The following is a 15,837-nucleotide window of genomic DNA, read 5'->3' on the forward strand; positions in this document are numbered from 1 at the left end:
GTCTGGATGAGTCTTGTGTATACAAGAAGTGTGACGGAAATATGGTGGTATTTCTTGTATTATACGTAGATGACAGTTTGCTCATTGGCAACAATGTCAAAGTATTGTCAGACGTAAGGGTATGGTTGTCCAAGTAGTTTGATATGAAGGACTTGGGAGAACATGGGCATATTCTTTGGGATCAAAGTAATAAGGGATCGCAAGAAAAGGAAGTTGTGCTTATCCCAAGTTTTGTACATCGATACTATCCTAGCTCGTTTTAGCATGCAAAACTCCAAGAAAGGTTTTCTACCTTTTCGGCATGGAGTACCTTTATCTAAAGAGATGTGTCCTAAAACATCAAAGGAGATAAAGGAGATAAAGATAGTTCCTTATGCTTCGGCTGTATGAAGTCTAATGTATGCGATGCTATGTACGAGACCGAATATCTGTTTTATCGTGGGTATGGTTAGTAGATATCAAAGTAACCTAGGATTGGGACATTGGACTACTGTAAAGCATATATTAAAGTACCTGAAAAGGACTAGAGATTTTATGCTGGTTTACCAGGCAGATGATTTGCTCCCTATGGGTTACACGGATTTGGATTTCCAATCAGATAGGGGCAGTAGTAAGTCAACCTCGAGGTATGTGTTTACTTTGGGAGGTGGAGCCATAACATGGAGGAGTGTTAAGCAGAAATGCATTTCAGACTCCACCATGGAAGCTGAGTATGTGGCAGCCTCTGAGGCAGCCAAAGAAGTTGTATGGCTCAGAAACTTCTTGATGGATTTAGATGTGATTCCTGGTTTGCCCAAAGTTATCACAATTTATTGTGACATCAATGGTGTAGTAGCAAACTCGAAGGAACCACGAGCCCATAAGGCAAGTAAACACATTGAGCGTAAGTACCACCTAATACGAGACATCGTAAAATGAGGAGAAGTTGTTGTCGTCAAGATTACATCAGCAGATAACCTGGCAGATCCATTCACTAAAGCCCTTCCGGTGGGAGCTTTTGATAGGCATGTTGAAGGGATGGGAATCAAATGTATGGTAGTATTTATTGCAGCATAGTATTTTAGTATAAGTGGGAGATTGTTGGGATGTATACTATAAGTCTAGCTTTTGTATGAATATCTATTTTGAAATATTTTGAAATGAGAATCACTTTGGTCAAATGTCTGCATTTTATATTTATATATATGTTAATGCAGTTGTCCATTTAATTTATATTGTAGATAACATGGTGTGTGGTGTCACACAGAAGATCATGTTATTGGTTCCTTATAAATTATAAATAGTAGCTCACAACCAAGATGGATAGGGACGAATCATTGGAATGGTTGTAGTGTAATTTGGTATTAGTCTGTCTTGACTATAAAATTATACTAGTACACTTTGTGTGTATTGAGCAGGACCGTCTGAAGTTGTTCGATTTATACTGACTACATAAAAGAACAGAACCTCTGTTATTATGGATGTGCGTCCTCTTAATCCCTATATAATAACAAACACGTATACTTAGTATTTATTTCTTTAACTTATCAATGGGTAAGATTTATTCGTTAAATCAATAGGCCCGATGAGTTGGGAAATAGTACTGTTTATATGGTGTGTTGTTGATTATAGAAGGAAACTGTGTCCTAATTATTTAGGTTGATGATGTCCCCTTGAGGAACTCATAAGGATTATCATGTAACCCTGCAGGTGGACTTAGTCCGGCATGATAATAAAGTTGAGTGTACTACTCTTGGACTCAGATGTTAATTAATTGAGTTGTCAGTAACTCATTTAATTAACGAACATACGATATCTTAAACACAGGGAGATTAATGCACTCAAAACAAGAAGGAGCCCATATTGTAATATGGGATTGTCTCGGTAGTTCAATAATAACCCTTTAGTGGTATGGGTTATTATTGATGGACTTGAGTTGGGTGTTCAGGGTGAACACGGGAAACCCAAGTCCATCAGGAGGCCTAAACCAATTCCTCCTCTAGGTCCCTGTTGTAGCCTCTATATATATAAAGTCTCGCATCCACCCATCCATAACCGGGTTTGGTTTAACTTGGTTTGGTTTAACTTAACTTTGTTTGATTTAACTTAACTTGGTTTGGTTTAACTTAACTTGGTTTGGTTTAACTTAACTTGGTTTGGTTTAGCATAGTTTGTTTAGATTTTTTCTAAACAAAATTTTGTTAATTTTTCTTTCCTTGTAACCGACGGTAAGTCTATAAAAAGGAGTAGGATGTGGCCCCTAAAACCTAACTTTCTTATTCTCCACAGCTCCCTTCTCTCCTTGTGGTTGTCGCCCCCTCTTCCCTTGCTAGGGACGACGGCACAACCAATCACTACAACAAAAACCCTCATAGACATCGGTTTTTCACTGGTGTCTATTACATTTTCGACCGATGTCTATGAAGACGATGTAAAAGGTCTGTCATTTTAGACATCGGGTTAAAACCGGTGTAGTATCACTTAACAACACCGGTGTTCGAATCGGTTATTATTCGATGTAGTATCACTTAACGACACTATTTCATCAACGGTGTAAAACCGATGTAATATTATATGTTAATAACATCAGTTTTGGCAGCGATATACAACTGATGTAATATTAGTTAATGACACCGGTTTTGCAACGGTGGAAAACCGATGTAATATCAGTATTTTTTAACAACACAAATTTGATTTCCGAAACAGTGAAAAATCGATAGTAACAAAAAAAATACACAAATATTCACAAATTACACAAATATTTTTCATTCAACAGTATCCATAAAATACACAAATATTCACAAATTACATAAATATTCTTCTTACAACAGTATCCATAAAATACACAAACATTCTTTTTACATCAAAATTTAATAGATATCAAATTAAGGTAGAATATTCTTTTAACAACACATCAAGGTAGAACATCGTGAGTCAAAAATCAAGCTGAGGCTACATTAAATTATGAGAATCAGAATCTGTTCAACTTGCTATACTGCTCCATTCTTCTTGCGCCTTTCATTTCCCTAATCTCACCGCTTTTCACCTTCAAATGCCTAATTTTCTGAGTTAAAACATTCACTGTTCTAATCTGTCAAACAAAAGTATCATTTGGTCTACTTAACTACAGCAAAGAACAAAAACATAAGAATTATACATGTTGCAGAAGTCCTAGAATATCACCATCAGAAAGAAATTGACATGGGACAATATACGCAATTTACATTCCATGCAAATGCATGCATCATCCAAAGTTTTCAAAAATCAAATATCTTTCCTACTCAAATATAATCTAGCATGCATTCAGCCCACTCGAACCGCACTTCATCAATTTCAACTCTGGAGTACTTGAGATTTGTAAACTGTAAAAACACATAAATAATATATTAGTAAATCAAGACCAAAAATCATAGTTGAAAAAAGAAGTAAGAGCACCAGGTAACAAGATGAGTAATTGGAATGCTTAAAAGAGAAACGTTCATCAATTATCTCAACCACAAATAAATAGAAAGAAGAATCATAGATGTAAGATACTGATATAGTCCAACACCAGCACAAATTCAAAGAAGAAATTACCTATCTGTGTAAGCTGAAGCCAAATTTGCATGGGCTTCAGGCATAGTTGGTCTGATATTCACAGCACGTATATAATCCTAAATTGCTTCAGTAACTCTACCAATCTCCTTAAATGTGTTCCCTCTATTGACAAGACCATCAGCAGCAGTCTATGAAGAACTTCATTATAACAGGCTATCGCTTCTGCATAAGTTCCCTGGTGTAATACAAGAGAACTATCAATTTCCAACTAGGGGCAAAGACAGCAAAGAAGAAGATAGACAAATTATATGACTTTCTTCCATTAATGAGGCAATATGCAGTAACTCTCAAACTAGCGATGAAAAAGGCAGATATAGTACTCTACCTGTTACTTGTATATAATAGCTAAGTTGTTGAAGGGCGCAGATATCCCTGTTGTAACTGCTAAAGTTGCCTTATAGAATGATGCAGCAACACTCATCATGTTGCTGCATGAAGAGAAGTTTCATTAAGGAACAAAAATAAACTATCTGCACAGTTGTCATCAAACATTTCTAAAGCTTACCAGTCCATGTATATGTTGCCAAGGCTTGACAATGCTTGTGGATGGTTAGGTTGTAAAGCAAGGCATGACTTAGGAAAAATTATTAAAATGAAGTTATTCAACAAGGAAAAAAAACTTAAGAGAATAAAAATATCCAAATTAAAAAGTCACCCTATAGAAGTTGATAGCCTCTTCCACATGTCCAACGTCTTTGAGAGCATTCCCCTTTTAATGTGCAAGAAAGTCGATCATTAATTAACCTGTTTACCATTAAGAAGGATACCACATTTCGACATATTAGACCATTATCAACTTACCAGATTATTGTAAGCTTCAATAAAGGTAGAATCACAGTTGATAGCTTGCTTGTAATGCATAATTGCCATGTCAAGTTGACTTTGTTCATAATAGATGCCAGCAAGGTTTCCTGCGTCCAGATATCCCCAATGCATAGTTGACATAATAAACTCTCTTCAGAGCATAGTTTGCAGCAAAGTTATCCACAAAATCAAAAAGAGATTAACAGTCCAGTGGAAAAATAGGAGTTATTGAATCACATAGCATATTCTAGTGAAAGTATTCTGCAACAACAATGTTATGAAGAACCTGAAATAAATAGAAAATGATTAAGAGTTCACACAAACAAGAACTACACATAGTAAATAAACTTCTCTTCTTTTGTATGCAAGTCAACAACAAATCATCATGTACTTTAAAAATGAGTAAGATATTAGTTAAAATAGAGATAATTAGAGGAAAAAATAGACATATTTCATATAGCAGCCAATTAATACATTTTGACATGGAGAAACAACATCAAACCCTTAGTTGCAACTATTAAGGAACAAAAGAACAATGCAAGTATGAAATCTAATCATAATTAATGAAAGACATCCTATCTATCCATTAATAGTGATTTCATAGTGCATTGTCACTCTACGCTACGATTTCACCATTAATGAATTAAACTACGGAATGAAATAGAAAAGCATTAAATGAACCTAACCTAATAAATGAAAGACAGTACAGGTAAGGAAACCTAGTCTAACTTAAACTATGATTGCAAGGAAATTAAAGACAATAAAAAGTAAGCAACAAAATAAATTAAGCACAGAACGTAATCTAACCTTATCTAATTGCAAGTAAATGAAGACATAACATAAGAGAACCATGCATCATTCAATTAACAAAGCGTTGCAAGAATCAAAACTAAGAAAATACAAAACTAGGATGACAAAGATGGTTGGGGTATTTCAACAAACACTTGATGAGCATTCAGTAAACTAAGCAAAGTACGTACAAATTTAAAACAGGGAAGAATAGCTTAGTACAAGCATGCATCAACCAACTAAAAGAAACGTCAATTACATCAAATCTTCAACCATGCAAACCACAGTATCAACAATAGGAGAATAAACTTGCTGTTCGGACTTGGTGGAACGAAGAGGTTGTTGTTCGGGATCTGATGAAGGCGGAGCTGTGAGGTTCTGTCCAGGTCTGTTGGAGAAGAGCTGCTGCTGGGAAAAGGGCAGGGATGGCCAGAAGGTGAAGAATATCACTGGAGAACCCCTCCGGTGAGGTGGATGATCGGAGCCGAAGCTTTCCGCCTGGAATGGCTGGCCGTCGTTGCTGCCCTAGCCCGCACGCCGCTGGAAATCCCGAAGAGGAAGTGTGGCTGTGGATAGGAGATGACCGCGGGAGGTGAGGGACAAGCTCCGGCCGGCGACAGTGAATCAGGAGAAGTGGCCGCCGGCCGTCGGTGCCCTAGCTCTGTCGCGAGGAAGAAACACGCACAATGATCAGGTTGTTGCCAAACGGAATGAGAGAAAGCTTTGGGGATTTTATTTCTCCAGATTTGATCGGACGGTCCTGATCAATCTAGATTTGATGGAACGGTTGAGATCAAATCTGAATAAATGGTCGAGATCAACTAGAACCCATTAAATGGTCAGGATGGCTAGAACAAGACGAGCGGCTTAGATCATTCCAGATCTACACAGATTGACCAGAATCAATCAGATCTTGATGAACGGATAGAATTAATCAGATCTGAATCTTTCATTTAATTTGCTTCCGATTTGATCCAATGGCTCAGATTTCTTCAGATTGGACTTCTCATTAACTCAAGCCTTTATGTTCATTTTGGTTCAACTTGAGCTCAATCCCTACAAAAATAAAAGTGCACAATTATAAGTAGAAATCCATAAAAATAGGAAGCATTATAACAAAACTCAAAATGTGAATCTAACTCAATAAACATGATAAGAATCAACAATTAATCATATGAAGGATTAAAATATGAAAATTAAGGACAGAAATAATGCATCAAAATGCTAATTCTCATGGCGCTGCGACGGTATATGGTGGACGACGCGATAAAAGTTTAGGTTTATGTTTGGAGGGAAGAGTGAAGTGTTGCAAATTTCGGCTAAGTATTGGTGGGAAAATTAAATTATTTTATTTTATCATAGACACCGGATTTTAAAAACTGCTGTTAAAATCGGTGTCTATTAATGAAAAAAAGACGCTCATAGACATCGGCTAAAAAAACCGATGTCTATGAGCAAAAATCTGCTCTCATAGACACCGATTTTTGGAAAAAACGGTGTAAAATACTCAAAGACATCGGTTTTTGCTTAAAACCATTGTTGTTCCACCGATGTCTATGAGGGTTTTTCTTGTAGTGAATTCTCTTCTCTCCTTGTGGTCGGCGCCACCTTCTTCCCCACCTAGGGTCGGCGCCAACCTCTCCCTTGCAAAGGGCCGACAGTTTCCTCCTCCACCTTGGCTAGGGCCAGCGGTTCCCCTTCTCCCTTGGTGACCGGCGCCTCTTCCCATCCATTGGTGGTCTGCAGCTTGAAGAAGAGGAGGAAGAGAAGAAGAAGAGGAAGAGAAAGAAGAAGATTAGAAGGTGCCCCATCCTAAAGACTCCTTTTGTGGCCAACGGTTTGGAAGAGAAGAAAAGAAGGGTGGTGTTGTCTTGGTAGATCGTCGCCCACACGACGTCCAAGAAGAGGAGAGGAATACGGATGAAGATCAAGAGGTCTTTAGCTACGAAGAAAGGTACAACTAGTTCTTTAATTCCGCTGCGTAATTGGTTTTGTTTTCTTCGTATCAATTTTGGATATCAATTTCGAATACCAACACAAGAGGCCAGCGATCTTGTACTTCGATCAAGGTGTGCTTTGATCATTCAAGAACTTGCTTGATTGATCAAACACATGTTTGATCGAACATGCAGGTTGCTAGGAATAGTTCTGTACTTGTACAATTTTTGTACAAGGAAACTTAAACATAACGGAATTCCAGCGCCCTTCGATCCTCCATGACCCACTTGGACTTTTCTCTTGCTAACTTCCCGTTAGACTTCTGACATCATTAATTATCTGGTCAACCTTGACCTACTTGACTTCTCTTTCACATATTATCAAATATCGAAACTTAAGCTTAAGTTAACAAGAACTTAGTCAACTTGGTCATCCTTGACCTGAGGTTGATTGCACCAACACTTCGCTATTACCTAGCATCCAGTTAACCTTGAATTGTCAGGACTTCCTCACACATGCCAAGTCTCTTCTTTCGTGACCCACTTAGATTTTTCTCTTACCAATTTATCATTGAACTTCTGATCACCAAGTGTCTGGTCAATCTTGACCCACTTAGTCTTTCCTCTTGCCAACTTCCCAGTAGATAGATTGATCACCAAATGTTCTGTTAACCTTGACCAACTTTTCTCTTGTCAACTTTCCGTTAGACTTCCGATCACCAAGTGTTTGATCAACCTTGTCCCACTTACCCCTTTCTCTTGCTAATTTTTTATTGGACTTCCTATTACCAAGTGTCTGGTCAACCTTGACCCACTCGGACTTTCCTCTTGACCTACTTGACTTCTCGTGCTAACTCCCTATTGGATTTCTGAGTACATCATCAAGTATTCAAGCAACCTTAATCTACTTGACTTCTTTTCACCATTAAGTATATGGTCAATCTTGGCCTAGTTGACTTTTTCTCACCATCAAGTATTTGGTCAACTTTGACCAATGATAAACCTAATTTTATCGTGAATTAGGTATTAAATAATAAAGTAATGGATTATCTCTCACAAGGAGTATAGTCAATGCATGATAATCCTAAGATCAAGTTTATTTGGAAATGAGGGTTGGGTTTTAGATCCTAAAGCTAATGGTAGCAAAATTAAAGTTACTCTAATCTAACCTATGAGAGCATAAAGAAAAGTATCACTAATCTATTCATGATGATGGAATTAAAACTAAGCAACATTGCAACAAGATCATCTAGTTAACAAGCACAACTAACCTATAATTCAACAAGCATGACATTGCAAACAACTAAACAAATGGAATGGCAAAACTAAAACATATCGAGTGGAAGAAATATTCCAACAAACAAGTTGTATGCATGAATGAAATTAAACCTAATACATACAATCTTAAACAAGGGAAATTAAACCAATTACAATTCATCAGCAACCAAATGAGATCAAGAAACACATCAAAGGAAAATAATCAAGATAGAAGTAAACCAATCCGGATTTGGAAGTGTTGAATTGCTACTATTGAAACCTCAGATCTGATGTGTTACAGGTTGATTGGAGATGCTAGGGAATGAAGGGTGATTGTGGCTAAAAAATGTTTGAAAATGTTAGAGAATGCTGCCCAGATAAAGGACAGAGGAGATGCTATCGAACTCGAGGGGGAACTCCAATGGAGGTGGCTATGTGAGATCCAGCGACTGGTATTAGTGAAGAAACCTCTCTCAATTGGCATAGAAAGAGGTGATGAAGAAGGGCATCAGGACCTCTTTTAATTAGGAGTGGGTGTGGTGGAGAATATAGAATGGAGCTCTGGTTGATGGTGGAAGAGTGGAGATCATCAAAGCTCTTGGTGGATGCAGAAGGAGAGGGAGGAAGCGCAATGTTGGGGGAGAAGAAGCACGATCGAAGATGTCCCCCTTTCTTCATTGCTGTAACTTCTCTTTTAAATATGTTTAGATCCGAATGGATGACTGAGATTCTTCCAAATTTGATCCAATGGTTGGATTTGATCTAAATCTAATCCAAAGGCTTAGATCTAGATCAATTGTGATGATCTACTTCCCCTTGGCTTGGATAAACTAGATCTTTAATAGATAGTTTAGATCACTCCTGATCTTGGATAAATGATCTAGATTCCTCTAAAGTTTGATCTTCTCATTAGAATCCATATTTTATCTCAATTTGATCTTATATTACTCGGGCCTATGATTTTTTGATGCCTACGAAGAATACATTCGAATTTTATCATCAAATGTCGTAAATACAACATAATTTATAATTAAGTTCAAAAAATAAATGTAACTCATGAAATATGAAATTAACACATGAGAAGAAGATCAAAACGTATGCATATAGAAGCTAAAATATTGTATCAAGATGATGGTTATCAACCTACTTGACATCTTATAACATATTGATCAAACATTAAAACCTAAAATCAAGTCAATCGAGCTTGGTCAACCTTGACATAAGGTCAATTGCACCAATAATGAAGTCCCAATAAATCAAGGTTGATCGGATGCTAGACGAGTGAGGTCCTGACATGTCAAGGATTGACCAAAGTTGGGCAAATGAAGTCCTGATAGGTTGAGGTCAATTGAATACCAAGCAAGATAAGAATTCAGCTTTGATAAACTAAAACATGATATTAGTCAATTGATAAGATATATCAATTAATGCAAAACACCCAAAACTCGAAGATATTGTTGCTACAGTAGTGCTACATATTACTATACTGTTGTTGTAGTAATTGTGAACAATATTTTGCTATATGGTTCTAAGACATTCGATTGAGAAGTTTAATCAGTCGATTATTGATGAAGTATTATAGCAGACAGAGAAAATGGTTCTATTAGGGTTTTGGGATTTGTAAAAGTCAATATCAGTCAACTGATTATAGGTATTAGTTGATTGATGTCAATCAGAATCAAACAGAAGCAAGTATATTTAATTTTTTGATTCGACTGATAACATTAATTAATTGATGGTTGAAATCAATCGACTAATGTTAATCAAGAGGTGAACGGAAGTCAATTTGACTAGGAGATTTGATTGATTGTTATCAGTCGATTGCTTAGATGAATCAATCGATTGATGTTCAAATGATCAATAAAATCAGACATATTTCATAAAGTTCAAAGGTCATTCAAAGGCAGGAACAGTGTTGGAGACCATATCAATCGACTGATGGGTAAGATCAATCAATTGATTGATAAAAACAATCGCGGCATAAAGACTTTAAAAGAGAGGTTTCGAGGAGATTTTAAGTGTTGATTCTTAGAAGTTAGAGGATGAAGTGCTGGTGCATTTCTAGACTAACAAGAGGTTCCAAAGCAATCAATAGCGAAAAAAAGTCAGATTCTTGTAAAGCTGTTACTTTCATTGTATTTACTTTTGTGTATGTGCATTCTTGTTGTATTGATTGTGAAAGAGTTATAAGAGATTTTTCCGCCTTCGGAAGATATCCGAGAAGTTAAAGATTTAATGGTGATAGATCATTAGAACTAGGTCTTGGATTAGTTACCATAAGAGACGGATACCAAGTAAAAATCAAAGTATTGTGTATATGGTGTCAAGTTTGATTCAATTATTTCACTGTGCATTCAAACTACGAGTACGCAATCAAAATAAATCTATCAGAGTTATTCACCCCCTCTAATTTGCACGAGCCCTAACATATATTTGGTCGGTATTTTTAAAATTTTACCAATCATTTATTTTAAAAACTTAACCAAATATATATTTTCTTGGTAATTTTAAAATTTTACCTATTATTATTTTAAAAAGTTACTAGTCAAAAATATATTTGGTTATTTTTTAAAATAGTTTACTAACCATTTATTAACCGATAATAATTTTAAAAAATGCCAACCAAAATAATAATCTGAAAATAAAATTTACCGACCATAAATAAATAGCCAAGTCCAGCAAAATTATTTGGCCGGTAATTTATATTTCTATCCAAAATAATAACTGTCCATTTTAATTTGCCGGTAAATCTTTCTTTTTACTGTAGTAAATTTAGGAAACTATAAAAGAATAACAAACACTAGTGCAGTGTGATTGCAACAGTTCGCACCTGCGGCAGATCCATTTGTTTACTTTAGTCAACAACTGTGAATCTGAGCTTTGTTTCGTTAGCATTACCTCCCTTTGTATAGCCCGGTTATAACGAATTTGTCAACTAGCCAATCGAGCCGCTTGCCTACATCAGCTCACACGAGATCACTTACTGGCAATGCTTTTCTGTGCCCATATATACGAACCTATTCAAAAGAGTGGTGTGATCAGTTATACAACTTAAAGTGTGAGGATATGTCCTCGCAATCTTATTCAGCGCGCGATTCAAGTTCAGCAACAAGTTTTAAAAATACCTAAAACAAGCACATTCAAACTTTTATATTTATCAAAAGATTCGCTTATTCATAAAAATATCTGTCTCCTTAAAAATATATAAAAAATAATAATAAAATATTGACAAACGATATTTGATGCGGATTTTTCACTAGCGATTGTAACTATTGGCGGTCTCAACTACCAACAACAATTAATAGTCTTGGCTTTCATGCTTATGGAATTGGCAAACGATTTATAGCTAACTATCTAGGTCATATCTATAGATGCCAATGTATATTAGTATTTATCTCTAGTGAATTAATCATCAAAGGGAACTCGTCGGAAACTTCGACGTCCTCTTACTTTTGCTCTAGTGTTCACATATGAGGCTACACTGAAGGAAGAAAAAGAAAACCTAGGAAATGAAAAAAGGAAATTAAGAACAAAAAAGAAAAGATCATTGACGTGATGGTCCACAGGAGGTGTCACATGATATCGAAAAGGCAATGTAGCAAGTGAATTGACAATCAAAGTCAAGGTATAAGAGGGGAGATACATGGCCCGAAATGATTAGGGTTTAGGAGGAAATTCATTCATCAGAAAAATTCTTATTACTTTTATGCCATCAAGCGGCTTTAAAGCAGAGTCACCACCCAATGTTCAAATACCCTTTTCTAGGTGGTGAGAAATTGTGTCATAACTTGGATATCTTAATGCTCAAAAGGCAAATTGTCGACTCATTGATCAATATAAGAGAAGTTCAGGAGGTAAATCGCCGACTCACCGATCGATATAAGAGAAGCTCAAGAGGCAAACTACTGACTCACCGATCGATATAAGAGAAGCTCAGGAAGCAAACTGCCGACTCATCGATCGAGGGAGAGCATTAATCTTTAACACCGAAGCAAGAAGAAGCTTCATCATCCAGAGTCAGCACTACAACAAAAACCCTCATAGACATCGGTTTTCCACCGGTGTCTATTTCATTTTCGACCGATGTCTATGAAGTCGATGTAAAAGGTCTGCCATTTTAGCCATCGGTTTAAAACCGGTGTAGTATCACTTAACGACACCGGTCTTCGAATCGGTTATTAACCGGTGTAGTATCATTTAACGACACTGTTTCATCAACGGTGTAAAACCGATGTAATATTATATGTTAATAACACCAATTTTGGCAGCGGTAAATGACCGATGTAATATTAATTAATAACACCGGTTTTGCAGCGGTGGAAAACCGATGTAATATGGATATTTTTTAACAATTTGATTTCCGAAACAATGAAAAACCGACAATAATAAAAAAATACACAAATATTCACAAATTATACAAATATTCTTCATTCAACAATATCCATAAAATACACAAATATTCACAAATTATATAAATAATCTTCTTACAACAGTATCCATAAAATACCCAAACATTCTTTTTACATCAAAAGCTAGCTAATAGATATCAAAATCAAGGTAGAACATTCTTTTAACAACACATCAAGGTAGAACCACACTTCAAATGTAATCTAACATGCATTCAGCCCACTCGAACTGCACTTCATCAATTTTAACTCTGGAGTACTTGAGATTTGTAAACTGTAAAAACACATAAATAATATATTAGTAAACCAAGACAAAAAATCATAGTTGAAAAAGCAGTAAGGGCACCAGGTAACAAGATGACTAACTGAAATACTTAAAAAAAGAAACATTCATCAATTATCACATAAATATAAGGGATTAATTTGTAACAACAACTCAACAAAATGAACTACCTCCCTAAACTAAGGGATTGGTGTGCATTGAGATCAAGAAAGGTGAAACAAACAACTGTATATATCCACTAAAAAACTTGAGCTTTTCTGACTTGTAATTCTCTCCCCTAAACAATCCAAAACTCTTGTACGTATAAAAAGTGACAAAGAATAAATTTCCTTTAGAACCAACAGAACTATGAGATCAACTTGATAATCAAATTACTAATATTGTGGTCAATATATAACTATATATAATTTCCAAGGCCTATAATATATGGATGAGGATGCTCAATAATACATCAAGTAAAACAAGAAATAAGTAAAGAAGTAAAACAGTTGCTAATCAAAAGGACATACCTTGACAACTACCCATGTTGGTTGTTTTTTCCCTTTCCTTCCCGCCTCCACATTATACATTTTCAAGGCCCTTCATGCATATAATCAGTGGGAATTGTATTGCCACATCAAAATACATCCATGTTTCAACAAAGGTAAGAAAAGAAGCAAAAAAATTTACATGCTGACAACATATTTCCAATACTATCACCTATTTCCTGGCATCTATTAATTTCTGCCCCCTTGATTTTCCTCAAAGGACTGTGTAGGAATCCCATGACCAGCATGAGGAGACAAAGACATGTTCTGCATATGTTCCTTAAACAGTCAACACTCAATCCTGATTGGAGAATAAAAGAAGGAAAACATGTAACGACCCAATTTTCCCTATTTTAAGTTCTAAAAGTCCAAAAAATATTTGGAAATACTTTTAAAATATTCTAGAGATTTTTAGAAATTTTTAGAGTATTTTTACGTAATTTTTGGAGGTCGTTTGGTAGGGTTACAAAAAGAAAAGAAGTTGTGACAAAAATCGTTGAAGGTGAGACTCGAACCCAAGACCTCCGGCCGAACCCGACCTAATCGGACGCAGCCAACCAACTGGGCTACGCGTGGTTTGTTAATAAGTATGAAGCGGATATATATGAGTCATAGTAAAGGGCAAAGTTAAACCTAGGTTATAAAAGGGATAAGTTAAGGGGAGAAGGGGAGTATTCCCGTAACCTAAACCCGCGATCCCTTCCTCTCTCGCGGCGCCGACTTCCTCTCGGGCGAAATCGCAGCCGCCGCTCGGGCTTCGCCTCCGGCAGTCGGACAAGGACACTGCCGTGAGCTCCTCTTGGACCCGAGCTTCTCTCGTCGAAGGGAGCACGCGGACATAAAGGAACGCCGAGACTTGAAGCTAGCCGAAACCCTAGAGACCTCTTCTCCGATTGTAAGTCCAAGAGAGCAAGTAAGTACTACTCTCACCTGTGGTAGGAGTTGCTTCGTTTGATATGGTTGCTTTCGGATTTTTGCTTGCCGTGTAGAATTGTAAGCTCGGTTTTGTTTCCTTTCCATGCCCTGTTCATAGCCGAACAACATCCTTTAACATTAGGGTTTGTAGATTTCGGTTTTAAGCCTAAGTATAGCATGATTTGAGCTTGCGGGGTTGAAGTGGGTGGATTTTTGGTGCCATCCGAGTGCTGCCGAGACCTGCACAGGAAGCCTTGATACCTGCCGTGACCTGCACATGAAGTTTGGGTTTATGCCGTGACCTGCATAGGGAACTCCAAGTATCATCTAGGCTAATTGAGCAAGTAGAATGGTTTAGTGCTAATTAGAATTGTATGCATTTTATTCTTGAGCGTATGTTGTTCATGAACCTCTTTGCTTTAGGGTCATGTTGTACATACTTAAGTTTGATAAGTAAATATTTTGGACAGCATGCTTATAAAACCTGAGTCGCATTCCTTTGCTTCCATTATAGCATGATGAGAATTTCTAAGTAGCATCCTATACTTGTCTTTACAGCATACTTAGAAGGCCAAGAAATTAGTTTCCTTTACGCTTCGTTTATAGCATGTTTAAGAAGTTTAAAGTAGCATGTTACCTCATTTTGTATAGCATGTTTAAAGGCCTTAAAGTAGTATTCTTTGTCATGTTTTAATAGCAGGTTTAGAAGCCCTTAAAGTAGCATTCCATGCTCTGTTTCTACAGCAAGGTAGAAAGTGTAGAGTTACATATATTGCTTTTATTACAGCATACTTAGAAAGCCCAAAGTTAGCTTCCTTTTGCTTTATTTATAGCATGATTAGAATCATTCCATACTTGATTTTACAGCATGTTTAGAAGCACTAAAATAGCATCCTTTGCCATGTTTTCACTGTATGATTCAAAGGCTTTAAATTGCTTTCTTTAGTTTAGCTTATAGCATGATCAGTAAGCTTTAAGTTACTTATTTTATTCTGTTATATAGCATGGTTAGTTGATTATACACCCATACTTGTTAAGTATATTTAAAGGACTCCCACAATCTTTAATAAAAGATAATAAGGAAGATAAAAGAATAAGAAAGATAACAAGTAAGTCAAGCAAGAGGCTAGTACCCGACATCCAAGAGCTTGTCGTTAAACAAATCCAGGTGACCATTTCCAAGGTCTTGGCCCTGGTAGACCGAGGTCTGCTCTTTTAGGATTGGTGGCTCGCAACCCCAACCTATTAGGGAACGCACATGAGATGGTACTAAGCCTGGGCCCAAAGAAAAGAAAACCAAAAGAAAGAAAGAAAAAAAGAAAGAAAGAAGAAGAAAGTAAAAG

At 36.5% G+C, this 15,837-nt stretch overlaps 1 long non-coding RNA gene across 4 annotated transcripts; it reads right to left on the reverse strand.

Annotated features, from left to right (window-relative positions):
• Positions 1–3,281: 3,281 nt before the first annotated feature.
• Positions 3,282–9,027, reverse strand: LOC122020675. 4 transcript variants are annotated; one of them, XR_006122279.1, is made up of 8 exons: positions 8,644–9,027; positions 5,429–6,225; positions 4,378–4,666; positions 4,232–4,285; positions 4,082–4,149; positions 3,902–4,004; positions 3,556–3,751; positions 3,282–3,341 (listed from the first exon to the last, which is right to left on the reverse strand). It is a non-coding gene; the product is annotated as an uncharacterized LOC122020675 (long non-coding RNA). The 4 variants fall into 4 exon arrangements; XR_006122280.1 differs by having other exon boundaries at positions 5,492–6,225; positions 8,604–9,027; XR_006122281.1 differs by having other exon boundaries at positions 4,378–4,487; positions 8,604–9,027.
• Positions 9,028–15,837: the final 6,810 nt, after the last annotated feature.

The sequence above is a fragment of the Zingiber officinale genome, chromosome 9A, assembly GCF_018446385.1.
Source record: "Zingiber officinale cultivar Zhangliang chromosome 9A, Zo_v1.1, whole genome shotgun sequence".
Lineage (NCBI taxonomy): Eukaryota > Viridiplantae > Streptophyta > Magnoliopsida > Zingiberales > Zingiberaceae > Zingiber > Zingiber officinale.